Source organism: Pseudophryne corroboree, chromosome 11, assembly GCF_028390025.1.
Source record: "Pseudophryne corroboree isolate aPseCor3 chromosome 11, aPseCor3.hap2, whole genome shotgun sequence".
In the NCBI taxonomy this organism is placed as follows: domain Eukaryota; kingdom Metazoa; phylum Chordata; class Amphibia; order Anura; family Myobatrachidae; genus Pseudophryne; species Pseudophryne corroboree.
Genome location: NC_086454.1, coordinates 192042563 through 192055226, shown reverse-complemented (window position 1 = coordinate 192055226; position 12664 = coordinate 192042563). Strand labels below are relative to the sequence as shown.

Sequence of the window (12664 nt, the reverse complement as noted above, 5' to 3'; positions counted from 1 at the left end):
GTGCTCAGTGTGCTTTATTGTGGGGACTTTGGACCACCAGTATATAATTATAGTAGTACAGTACAGTAGGCCATTGCTGTATCTTGCAGCTCTGTGTCACTGCAAGTATCCATTCCATATCTCTGCTGCATTTTTGTGAGCAGTATATATAGTATTACAGTGCAGCATTTTGGTGACCAACAGTATATGGTTGTACAGTAGGCCATTGCTGTATCTTGCAGCTCCGTGTCACTGCAAGTATCCATCCATATCTGTGCTGCATTTTTGTGAGCAGTATATATAGTATTACAGTGCAGCATTTTGGTGACGAACAGTATATAGTTGTACAGTAGGCCATTGCTGTATCTTGCAGCTCTGTGTCACTGCAAGTATCCATTCCATATCTGTGCTGCATTTTTGTGAGCAGTATATATAGTATTACAGTGCAGCATTTTGGTGACCAACAGTATATAGTTGTACAGTAGGCCATTGCTGTATCTTGCAGCAGGGGCGGAACTGTGGGAGGCAGTGGAGTCGGCTGCCGCCGGGCTCCTGACCTCAAGGGGGCGCTTCTCCACCGTCTCCCACTGCCTGATCATCGCCGCTGCTACTTTTTTTTTTTTCCCCCAACTCATTCTTGCAGACGGAGGGGCTAGGGGCGGTTGGCCCAGAGGGACACCATGTGAGTCCCTACTAGGTCGGTCCCATGCAAACATCCGCGGCCGGCTGACGCTTGCTTCCGGGTTTGCGTTCCAGCAGCTGGAACACAACACAGAAGCTATTATCTGCTCCAGGCTCCAGCTAGCTGCCACTTCCGGGTGCCGTTAGACGGGAGCAGTGTCTGCAGCTGCAGGGCTCGTGTTAGTGGAAACATGTGACATGCGCACCTGTTTCCAATTCCATTGCCATTTGCTGTGTAGGGGCCGTTGTGGCCGGACAGAGCTGCCAGGGTGGTCAGAAGTGAAGCCATACCTCAGCAGCGTCAGGTAATTAACTGTCTCGAGACATCTCCACACTAGCTGACATCTGATCTGCACGGCCACAGTCATCAGTGTTGTGTGCAGCCCACTGCCTATTCATCTCCCCCTCCTGCAGCTCCTGCTGTTAACTGTTTACTGCCATTCCTATAGCCAGGGCCCAGGGTGGGAGCACAGGAACTGATACTCTATGTGGTGGGAGTCGTCAGCCCTAAGGATTGTGTCAGTGCACCTGATTTATGTATAACACATCAGACCCCCTGCTTGCTCTGCATGCACACACACAGTAGGTAAACATAGGCTTCTGGACCTGGCACTGCAGGGGTTACTTTTACTTCCCCCTTCATCTGCTTCAGACAGTGTGCTGGGAGATAAGAATCGTCTGACCATAGAGGACGATCTGATTGGATAGTATGGGGGGAGGTGTACTGTACTGTGCCTTGCTGAACACTGTTTGCAAGTGAAGCGGGAAAGGTCCCATCCAGAGAGGTAAGAGGAGAGGAGAGGAGGGGGCATGGTAAAAAGGATCACTATTGCATACATTGCCTTCATGGGCAATTAATACCAATTACATTGACATCATCCATTTTTACTAGTAATTATTGGCTGCAATTAGTTTTTTTTTAATTTTGTTATTGATGACCAATATAGTTGTTCATTACATTGGTCCAATATGTAATCATAGGGGTAATTCAGACCTGATCATAGATGTGCAAAAAAACGCACATCTACGATCATTTTTTCTGACATGCGGAGGGACGCCCAGCACAGGGCAAGTCCACCCCGCATGCCGGGTCCTGCTCCCCCCTTCCCCGCATGCAGACATGCGAAAGCATCGCTCGGCGGCGGTGCTTTTGCATGGTTTGAGTAGCCCTCTGCGTATGCAGCCTGCAAAGGCAGACAGCTGCCCACCGTGTTTTGGCCCGCTGCGTGTGCGTTGACACCCCGTTCCCGTCCTCCTCCAGGTCTTAAACTGCGTTCTGAAGAGAACGCAGTTTAGGACCTTGCACATGCGCTTATCGGTGTACGTGCATGTGACAGGGTCTGAATTAAGCCTCAAGTTCAGCTGTACGAGCAGTGCAGATACATTCATGTGACAATTATTTCTAATTGTTATACATTTGTAGATGTGGGTGGGGTGCGGGGGTCGAGGTGTAGTTGGGGGTGCTTTAATAAATGTTAGAAGCATTGTGTTTTGTGTGTGCATGTTTTTAAGTGAGGTGTGTGTGTGTTTTTAAGGAAAGTTGTGTGTTCAAGTAAAAGAGGCATGTGTATGTGTGTGTGAGGCATGTGTGTAAGTGAGAGGCGTGTGTGTGTGTGAGAGGCATGTGTGTAAGTGAGAGGCAAGGATTAAAGGAGGCATTTGAGCATTTCTACTGGACTAATGGCCCTCATTCCGAGTTGATCGCTCGCTGGCTGCTTTTAGCAGCATTGCACACGCTAGGCCGCCGCCCTCTGGGAGTGTATCTTAGCTTAGCAGAACTGCACCAATATATTTTCATGCAGTTTCTGAGTAGCTGCAAACCTACTCCTACCTTGCGATCATTTCAGACTATTCAGTTCCTGTTTTGACGTCACATACACGCCCTGCATTCAGCCAGTCACTCCCCCGTTTCCCCAGGCTTTCATCTGACACGCCTGCATTTTTTAGCACATGCCCGGAAAACGGTCAGTTACCACCCAGAAACGCCCCATTCATGTCAATCATTTACCGATCAGCAGAGCAACTGGAGTCACTCAACCTTGTGTGAAACTGCATAGTTTTTTGTGAAAGCACATCGCGTGTGTGCACTGCGACCCATACGCATGCGCAGAAATGCAGATTTTTAGCCTGATCGCTGTGCTGCAAACAACGGCAACTAGCGATCAACTCGGAATTGCGGCCTATGTACAGAGCGCACACATGGTCTGGGTACACGCTACCTTACAAATATATGGAGAGGTGTCTGTTTCTGAATGCGTGTGTGTGTGTGTGTGAGTGAAGAGGCATGTGTAAGTGAAAAAAGGCGTGTGTGTGTGTTTTTTAAAATATATTGATACACCGCTGCGCCAAAGCATCTCCATCGAGACCCGCTGGCGGGTGAGGGAGCACTGTAGGTGTACTATAAAGGTATGCTGGTGTCTGTTTTATTGTAATGACTGACTTGGAGTGCTTCCAATTTGTATGTGTATCTATATTACTGTTGGGAAAGGTACCTGAGCTCGCTACTACTAATCACCCTGAGTGTCGGATAGTTACGTATGGTATGTATGTGTATATGTAGGGGGGCACCAACATTTATCATGCCTCCGGGCGACTGGGACGAACTTACGCCACTGTCTTGCAGCTCTGTGTCACTGCAAGTATCCATTCCATATCTGTGCTGCATTTTTGTGAGCAGTATATATAGTATTACAGTGCAGCATTTTGGTGACGAAAAGTATATAGTTGTACAGTAGGCCATTGCTGTATCTTGCAGCTCTGTGTCACTGCAAGTATCCATTCCATATCTGTGCTGAATTTTTGTGAGCAGTATATATAGTATTACAGTGCAGCATTTTGGTGACCAACAGTATACATATATAGTACAGTAGGCCATTGCTATTGATATATTACTGGCATATAATTCCACACATTAAAAAATGGAGAACATAAATGTGGAGGGTAAAATAGGGAAAGATCAAGACCCACTTCCACCTCGTGCTGAAGCTGCTGCCACTAGTCATGGCCGAGACGATGAAATGCCATCAACGTCGTCTACCAAGGCCGATGCCCAATGTCATAGTAGAGAGCATGTAAAATCAAAAAAACTAAAGTTCAGTAAAATGACCCAAAAATCTAAATTAAAAGCCTCTGAGGAGAAGCGTAAACTTGCCAATATGCCATTTACGACCATGGCCTATGTTCATGGCTAGTGGTTCAGCTTCACATGAGGATGGTAGCACTCATCGTCCCGCTAGAAAACTGAAAAGAGTTAAGATGGCAAAAGCACAGCAAAGAATTGTATGTTCTTCTAAATCACAAATCCCCAAGGAGAGTCCAATTGTGTCGGTTGCGATGCCTGACCTTCCCAACACTGGACGGGAAGAGGTGGCTCCTTCCACCATTTGCACGCCCCCTGCAAGTGCTGGAAGGAGCACCCACAGTCCAGTTCCTGATAGTTAAATTGAAGATGTCACTGTTGAAGTACACCAGGATGAGGATATGGGTGTTGCTGGCGCTGAGGAGGAAATTGACAAGGAGGATTCTGATGGTGAGGTGGTTTGTTTAAGTTAGGCACCCGGGGAGACACCTGTTGTCCGTGGGATGTATATGGCCATTGACATGCCTGGTCAAATGTAAAAAAAAAATCACCTCTTCGGTGTGGACTTATTTTAACAGAAATGCGGACAACAGGTGTCAAGCCGTGTGTTGCCTTTGTCAAGCTGTAATTAGTAGGGGTAAGGACATTAACCACCTAGGAACATCCTCCCTTATACGTCACCTGGAGCGCATTCATCAAAAGTCATTGACAAGTTCAAAAATTTTCGGTGACAGCGGAAGCAGTCCACTGACAACTAAATCCCTTCCTCTTGTACCCAAGCTCCTGCAAATCACACCAACATCTCCCTCAGTGTCAATTTCCTCCTTAGACAGGAACGCCAATAGTCCTGCAGGCCACGTCACTGGCAAGTCTGATGAGTCCTCTCCTAACTGGGATTCCTCCGATGGATCCTTGAGTGTAACGCCTACTGCTGCTGGCGCTTCTGTTGTTGCTGCTGGGAGTCAATTGTCATCCCAGAGGGGAAGTCGGAAGACCACTTGTACTACTTCCAGTAAGCAATTGACTGTCCAACAGTCCCTTGCGAGGAAGATGAAATATCACAGCAGTCATCCTGCTGCAAAGTGGATAACTCAGGCCTTGGCAGCTGTGTTGGATTAAACGTGTGTCCGGTATCCACCGTTAATTCACAGGGAATTAGAGAATTGCCTGAGGTAGTGTGTCCCCTACCAAATCCAATCTAGGTTCCACTTCTCTAGGCAGGCGATACCGAGAATGTACACAGACGTCAGAAAAAGAGTCACCAGTGTCCTAAAAAATGCAGTTGTACCCAATGTCCACATAACCACGGACATGTGGACAAGTGGAGCAGGGCAGACTCAGGACTATATGACTGTGTCAGCCCACTTGGTAGATGTATTGCCTCTCGCAGCAAGAACAGTAGCGAAGGCACCAGTAGCAGCATCTCGCAAACGCCAACTCGTTCCTAGGCAGGCTACGCTTTGTATCACCGCTTTCCATAAGAGGCACACAGCTGACAACCTCTTACGGAAACTGAGGAACATCATCGCAGAATGGCTTACCCCAATTTGACTCTCCTGGGGATTTGTGACATCGGACAACGCCACCAAATATTGTGCGTGCATTACATGTGGGCAAATTCCAGCATGTCCCATGTTTTGCACATACATTGAATTTGGTGGTGCAGAATTATTTAAAAAACGACAGGTGCGTGCAAGAGATGCTGTCGGCGGCCCGAAGAATTGCAGGTCACTTTCGGGATTCAGGCACCGCGTGCCGAAGACTGGAACAGCAAACACTCCTGAACCTGCCCCGCCATCATCTGAAGCAAGAGGTGGTAACGGGGTGGAATTCAACCCTCTATATGCTTCAGAGGATGGAGGAGCAGCAAAAGGCCATTCAAGCCTATACATCTGCCTACGATATAGGCAAAGGAGGGGGAATGCACCTGACTCAAGCGCAGTGGAGAATGATTTCAACGTTGTGCAAGGTTCTGCAACCCTTTGAACTTGCCACACGTGAAGTCAGTTCAGACACTGCCAGCCTGAGTCAGGTCATTCCCCTCATCAGGCTTTTGCAGAAGCAGCTGGAGAGATTGAAGGAGGAGCTAAAATGGAGCGATTCCGCTAGGCATGTGGGACTTGTGGATGGAGCCCTTAATTTGCTTAACCAGGATTCACGGGTGGTCAATCTGTTGAAATCAGAGCACTACATTTTGGCCACCGTGCTCGATCCTAGGTTTAAAGCCTACGTTGTATCTCTCTTTCCAGCAGACACAAGTCTGGAGATGTTCAAAGACCTGCTGGTGAGAAAATTGTCAAGTCAAGCGGAACGTGACCCGTCAACAGCTCCTCCTTCACATTCTCCCGCAACTGTGGCTGCGAGGAAAAGGCTAAGAATTCCGAGCCCACCCGCTGGCGGTGATGCAGGGCAGTCTGGAGCTAGTGCTGACATCTGGTCCAGACTGTAGGACCTGCCAATGATTACTGACATGTTGTTTACTGTCACTGCATATGATTCTGTCACCATTGAAAGAATTGTGGAGGATTATATGAGTGACATCATCCAAATAGGCACATCAGACAGTCCGTACGTATACTGGCAGGAAAAAGAGGCAATTTGGAGGCCCTTGCACAAACTGGCTTTATTTAAACTAAGTTTCCCCCCCTCCAGTGTGTACTCCGAAAGAGTGTTTAGTGCAGCCGGTGACCTTGTCAGCAATCGGCATACAAGCTTACTTCCAGAAAATGTGGAGAAGATGATGTTCATCAAAATGAATTATAATCAATTCCTCCGTGGATACATTCACCAGCAATTGCCTCCAGAAAGTACACAGGGACCTGAGATGGTGGATTCCAGTGGGGACGAATTAATACTCTGTGAGGAGGGGGATGTACACAGTGAAAGGGGTGATGAATCGGACGATGAGGAGGAGGTGGACATCTTGCCTCAGTAGAGCCAGTTTGTGCAAGGAGAGATTGATTGCTTCTTTTTTGTTGGGGGTACAAACCAACCAGTCATTTCAGCCACAGTCACGTGGCAGACCCTGTGGCTGAAATGATGTGTTTGTTAAAGTGTGCATGTCCTTTTTATACAACATAAGGGTGGGTGGGAGGGCCCAAGGACAATTCCATCTTGCACCTCTTTTTTTTATTTATCTCTGCATCGTGTGATGTTTGGGGCTAGTTTTTTTTAAGTGCCATCCTGTCTGACACTGCAGTGCCACTCCTAGATGGGCCAGGTGTTTGTGCTGCCCACTTGGGTCGCTTAGCTTAGTCATCCAGCGACCTCGGTTCAAATTTTAGGACTAAAAATAATATTGTGAGGTGTTCAGAATAGACTGGAAATGAGTGTAAATTATGGTTATTGAGGTTAATAATACTATGGGATCAAAAAAATTACCCCCAAATTCTATGATTGAAGCTGTTTTTGAGGGTTTTTTGTAAAAAAACACCCGAATCCAAAACACACCCCAATCCGACAAAAAAATTTCAGGGAGGTTTTGCCAAAATGCGTCCGAATCCAAAACACGGCCGCGGAACCGAATCTAAAACCAAAACACAAAACCCGAAAAATTTCCGGTGCACATCTCTAGTTTATAGGGTATTTGATTGTTGCACACAATTTTTAAAGTACAACAATATTATTCCCAATTGGGCATTGTAATTGTATTTTTCAAAACTTTAGTGCTGGGAGACTGAACAAGATGCTAAAATTGTCACGTGACACCATAAGGAAGTAGTTTACAATTACAGTGCCCCCAGGACACCATGATAGATCCCAAAGGGCCGATCCCATATCCCCCTCAGCCAGGCCGATTCACACTCAGGCTGGGCTGGCTCACACTGCTTCCAATACTTGCGGTTCATTGGAATACAATCTGGAAGTTAGGCTAGAAAGGACATCCGGGTGCCGCTAGCCGTGAAAAGTGGTGAAGCTTTTCTACCAACGGGGGACCTGGAGAAAGTTAACCAGCCCAGTAGCATCCTCTCCCTGGCCCCGGCCAAAGGTCTCTTCAACGAGCCCAGCCCGGGAGCAGCAGCATAGTGGTGGTCGGAGCCAGGTTCACTACACCTTCTGCCACCTCTGCTCCCGCACTCTCACTGAACTGGCCAGAGCGGCGACTGAGCACTGCAGGGGACCCGGCAGAGAGGTTATTTATTATTACATTATTTGCATTATCATGATGGTGTAAGGGTTATGGCTTCCCGCGTCACAGTGTACGGTTTGGGGACTGGATAGGAGCCGGATGTACCTTGTTCTCAGGATGCCAGCTGATCACGCAGCACTCACAGCCAGCCCTGGGACAATCTCTTATGCAAACTCCTTCAGCCCTATAGCTGCCCAATGTCTGTCCATGATGATGGGCCTGTTTACGTAATGCGGTGGCTACTTATGTAATGTGGCGACACATGTGTAATGCGGTAGCTACATGTGTAAGGTGGTGGTTATGTATGTAATGTGGTGCTATTTGTTTAATGAGGTGCTATACATGTAATGTGGTGCCATTTGTATAATGCGGTGATATACATGTAGTGCGGTGCTATACAGATGGAGCCTCCATTATCTTGGCTGGCTGAAGCATTTGTTGCAATCAGGCATATGCAGTGTGCCTGGGCGCAAGGAGTCTTACCTAGTCATAGGGAGGCGCACCTAGTCGTAGGGAGGCTCACAGAGGGGTATATTTACTAAGGTCCCGATTTTGACCGAGATGCCGTTTTTTCATCAAAGTGTCATCTCGGTAATTTACTAAACTCAAATCACGGCAGTGATGAGGGCATTCGTATTTTTTGGGTAGTCCATGAAAATAATTACGAATGAATACACCATCGGTCAAAACGCGGCTGTTTAAGTATGAATCTCGGTCATTTACTAAGAAGTGCAAAGCAAAAAAAAATAAAACACTGCCGTGAAAAATTACAACTCGTAAAAAAGTGCTAAAAAAAAACAGACCTGCTTTTTTAATCCGTGATTGTATAGGCATGCAGGGATCCATGAGATCCGTGCATGTATATCAGTGGGAAGGGGTGGGAAAGTGGTTATTTTCTTTAAAAAAATTGCGTGGGGTCCCCCCTCCTAAGCATAACCAGCCTCGGGCTCTTTGAGCCGATCCTGGTTGCAGAAATATGGGGAAAAAATTGACAGGGGTTCCTCCATATTTAAGCAACCAGCATCGGGCTCTGCGCCTGGTCCTGGTTCCAAAAATACGGGGGACAAAAAGAGTAGGGGTCCCCCGTATTTTTAAAACCAGCACCGGGCTCCACTAGCTGGACAGATAATGCCACAGCCGGGGGTCACTTTTATATAGTGCCCTGCGGCCGTGGCATCAAATATCCAACTAGTCACCCCTGGCCGGGGTACCCTGGGGGAGTGGGGACCCCTTCAATCAAGGGGTCCCCCCCAGCCACCCAAGGGCCAGGGGTGAAGCCCGAGGCTGTCCCCCCCATCCAATTGGCTGCGGATGGGGGGCTGATAGCCTTTTGTGAAAATGAAAAGATATTGTTTTTAGTAGCAATACTACAAGGCCCAGCAAGCCTCCCCCGCATGCTGGTACTTGGAGAACCACAAGTACCAGCATGCGGCGGAAAAATGGGCCCGCTGGTACCTGTAGTACTACTACTAAAAAAATACCCCAAAAAAGACAAGACACACACACCTTGAAAGTAAAGATTTATTACATCCATCCACACAAACATATACACATACTTACCTTATGTTCACACGCAGGTCGGTCCTCTTCTCCAGTAGAATCCATGGGGTACCTGTTGAAAAAATTATACTCACAAAATCCAGTGTAGATCGGTCCTCTTCAAATCCATTTGTAATCCACGTACTTGAGAAAATAAAAAAACGGAGTCCCGACCACGAACTGAAAGGGGCCCCATATTTTCACATGGGACCCCTTTCCCCGAATGCCAGAAACCCACTCTGACTTCTGTCTAAGTGGGTTTCTTCAGCCAATCAGGGAGCGCCACGTTGTAGCACCCTCCTGATCGGCTGTGTGCTCCTGTACTGACTGACAGGCAGCACGCGGCAGTGTTACAATGTAGCGCCTATGCGCTCCATTGTAACCAATGGTGGGAACTTTCTGCTCAGCGGTGAGGTCACTTTCGGTCAACCGCAGGGCAGAAAGTTCCCACCATTGGTTACAATGGAGCGCATAGGCGCCAGGGGTGTATCTGGGGGTCTGAGCGCCCCTGGCAAAGTAAGGAACTGGCGCCCCCCGCCTCCTCCACCCACGGACACAGAGGGGGAGTTACAGTTAGGCTGAGGTCAGGGACACTGAGAGGGAATTACGAGGAGGGTGCGGGCAGTAATACTGAGGAGGAATTATGGGAAGGGTGTGGGCAGGTACACTGAGGGAGAATTATGGGAATGGTGCGGGCAGGGACACTGAGGAAATTACAAGAGTGTATGGGCAGGGTCACCATACCCTCCAACATGACCCGCCCCACTAGGTACAAAATGCTCTGTTTCTGGACTTCCCTCTTAATTTATTATTACCACGTGGAACCAATGAGAAGGGGAGCGGATGAGGAGAGGAAGTGCCTCGCCCCTCCCCATACCTGGAAGTGCCCCGCTCCCCGGCTATATTCACCATCATTGTGACTGTAGCCACAGAGAGTGTCAGAGTGCAATACGCTTCTGAGAGTCCGGCAGTGGATGAGCACTACTAAGGGATGTAGTAAGAATTACTATGTCATTCTACCCCCTGGCCCGGGTAGCACTGCCGGGCAGCGCCCCTTCCTTGGCTGGCGCCCCTGGCAAGTGCCATCCTGGCCAATAGGAAGATACACCCCTGATAGGCGCTACATTGTAACACTGCCGTGTGCCGCCTGTCATACAGTACAGGAGCACACAGCCGATCAGGAGGGTGCTACAACGTGGCGCTCCCTGATTGGCTGAAGAAACCCACTTAGACAGAAGTCAGAGTGGGTTTCTGGCATTCGGGGAAAGGGGTCCCATGTGAAAATATGGGGCCCCTTTCAGTTCGTGGTCGGGACTCCGTTTTTTTATTTTCTCAAGTACGTGGATTACAAATGGATTTGAAGAGGACCGATCTACACTGGATTTTGCGAGTATAATTTTTTCAACAGGTACCCCATGGATTCTACTGGACAAGAGGACCGACCTGCGTGTGAACATAAGGTAAGTATGTGTATATGTTTGTGTGGATGGATGTAATAAATCTTTACTTTCAAGGTGTGTGTGTCTTGTCTTTTTTTGGGTATTTTTTTAGTAGTAGTACTACAGGTACCAGCGGGCCCGTTTTTCCGCCGCATGCTGGTACTTGTGGTTCTCCAAGTACCAGCATGCGGGGGAGGCTTGCTGGGCCTTGTAGTACTGCTACTAAAAACAATATCTTTTCATTTTCACAAAAGGCTATCAGCCCCCCATCCGCAGCCAATTGGATGGGGGGGGACAGCCTCGGGCTTCACCCCTGGCCCTTTGGTGGCTGGGGGGGGACCCCTTGATTGAAGGGGTCCCCACTCCCCCAGGGTACCCCGGCCAGGGGTGACTAGTTGGATATTTGATGCCACGGCCGCAGGGCACTATATAAAAGTGACCCCCGGCTGTGGCATTATCTGTCCAGCTAGTGGAGCCCGGTGCTGGTTTTAAAAATACGGGGGACCCCTACTCTTTTTGTCCCCGGTATTTTTGGAACCAGGACCAGGCGCAGAGCCCGATGCTGGTTGCTTAAATATGGGGGAACCCCTGTCAATTTTTTCCCCATATTTCTGCAACCAGGATCGGCTCAAAGAGCCCGAGGCTGGTTATGCTTAGGAGGGGGGACCCCACGCAATTTTTTTAAAAGTTTTACAGTGTTTATTTATTAAAAAAAAAAAAAATGAACCCCAGCACGGATCACACAGATCCGGCCGAGATTCATTTTGAAAAAGTCGGCAGTGTTTTGATAATCACTGCCGTAAAAAACAGAAAAAAAAAAAACGAATGACATCGACATCGGAAAACCCGAAAAGGCAAAATACGGCAGCTTAGTAAATTAGTCGTAATCAATTCAAAAAGTTGCAATTTTACACTGTCGATGTCATTCGTGATTGAACTTTGACCTTTTTCCGAAAATTACGAATGTTAGTAAATATACCCCAGAGTGTTTGGCGTTACCTTTAAGTATAATACCCGTGATTATCCACCAGATGTCGCTTTTTAAAATCACCATTGCGCATGTGTGTGGTCTCCATTAAAATACAATACCGAACTACAATGTAATAACTACTTTACTGGTGCGTCTCATTACGCTACAATATGCTACAGTATGTCATACAGTATATTACAGTGTACAGATGCAAATACAGTAGTACAGTATATACAGATGCAAACGAACGTGATAAAGCCACAGTATAGTCCATTGATATTAGGAATATGTGAGCGTCCAAGTCCCACAGACAAATCAACAAATAAAAACAGTAGTGTATAAAGACGCAAACAAACATGTTACATGACAGTATGGTCTATTGATGTTATGGATATGTGAGCATCCAAATTCCATAGCCATTACCGCATAATCAAAACCAATAGGCTTATGTATCTGTCATGCGGCGACGTGTCTGAGTGGTGAAGAGTGCCGCTTCCCATGCTTAGAGTCCCGGGTATGATTCCCAAAGTGCGAATGCATGTTCATTTTTTCCTGATACTTTATTCATTTTTTATTTTTATATCTATTGTACACAAGTAATACATACAGTAAAGCAGGGCAAAGTGCACACAAGTTTTAAATAAAGCAGGGCAAAATCTGCATGAGCTTATCTACTGTAAAATACACAGGGGCTACGAGGATAAGGTTCTATGCACCGTATTGTACATACACAATACTGTAGCAGGCCAGACTTGATTGAAATGGCTACCACCCGTGACCCCTTGGCTCGTGGAAGCCCTCAGCTATGGAGCCAGCGACTGCATAGGTTTTGCAAGTTACAGGGAAAT

The 12664-nt window shown here is 47.5% G+C and overlaps 1 long non-coding RNA gene across 1 annotated transcript in view; it reads left to right on the top strand.

Annotated features, from left to right (window-relative positions):
- The first annotated feature begins 643 nt into the window (after positions 1 to 643).
- The window catches only part of LOC134969309 (uncharacterized), a 40227-nt gene continuing 28206 nt past the window's right edge, over positions 644 to 12664 (top strand). The window contains exon 1 of the long non-coding RNA XR_010189446.1: positions 644 to 965. This is a non-coding gene — a long non-coding RNA (uncharacterized LOC134969309). The remainder of the gene's footprint in view (positions 966 to 12664) is intronic.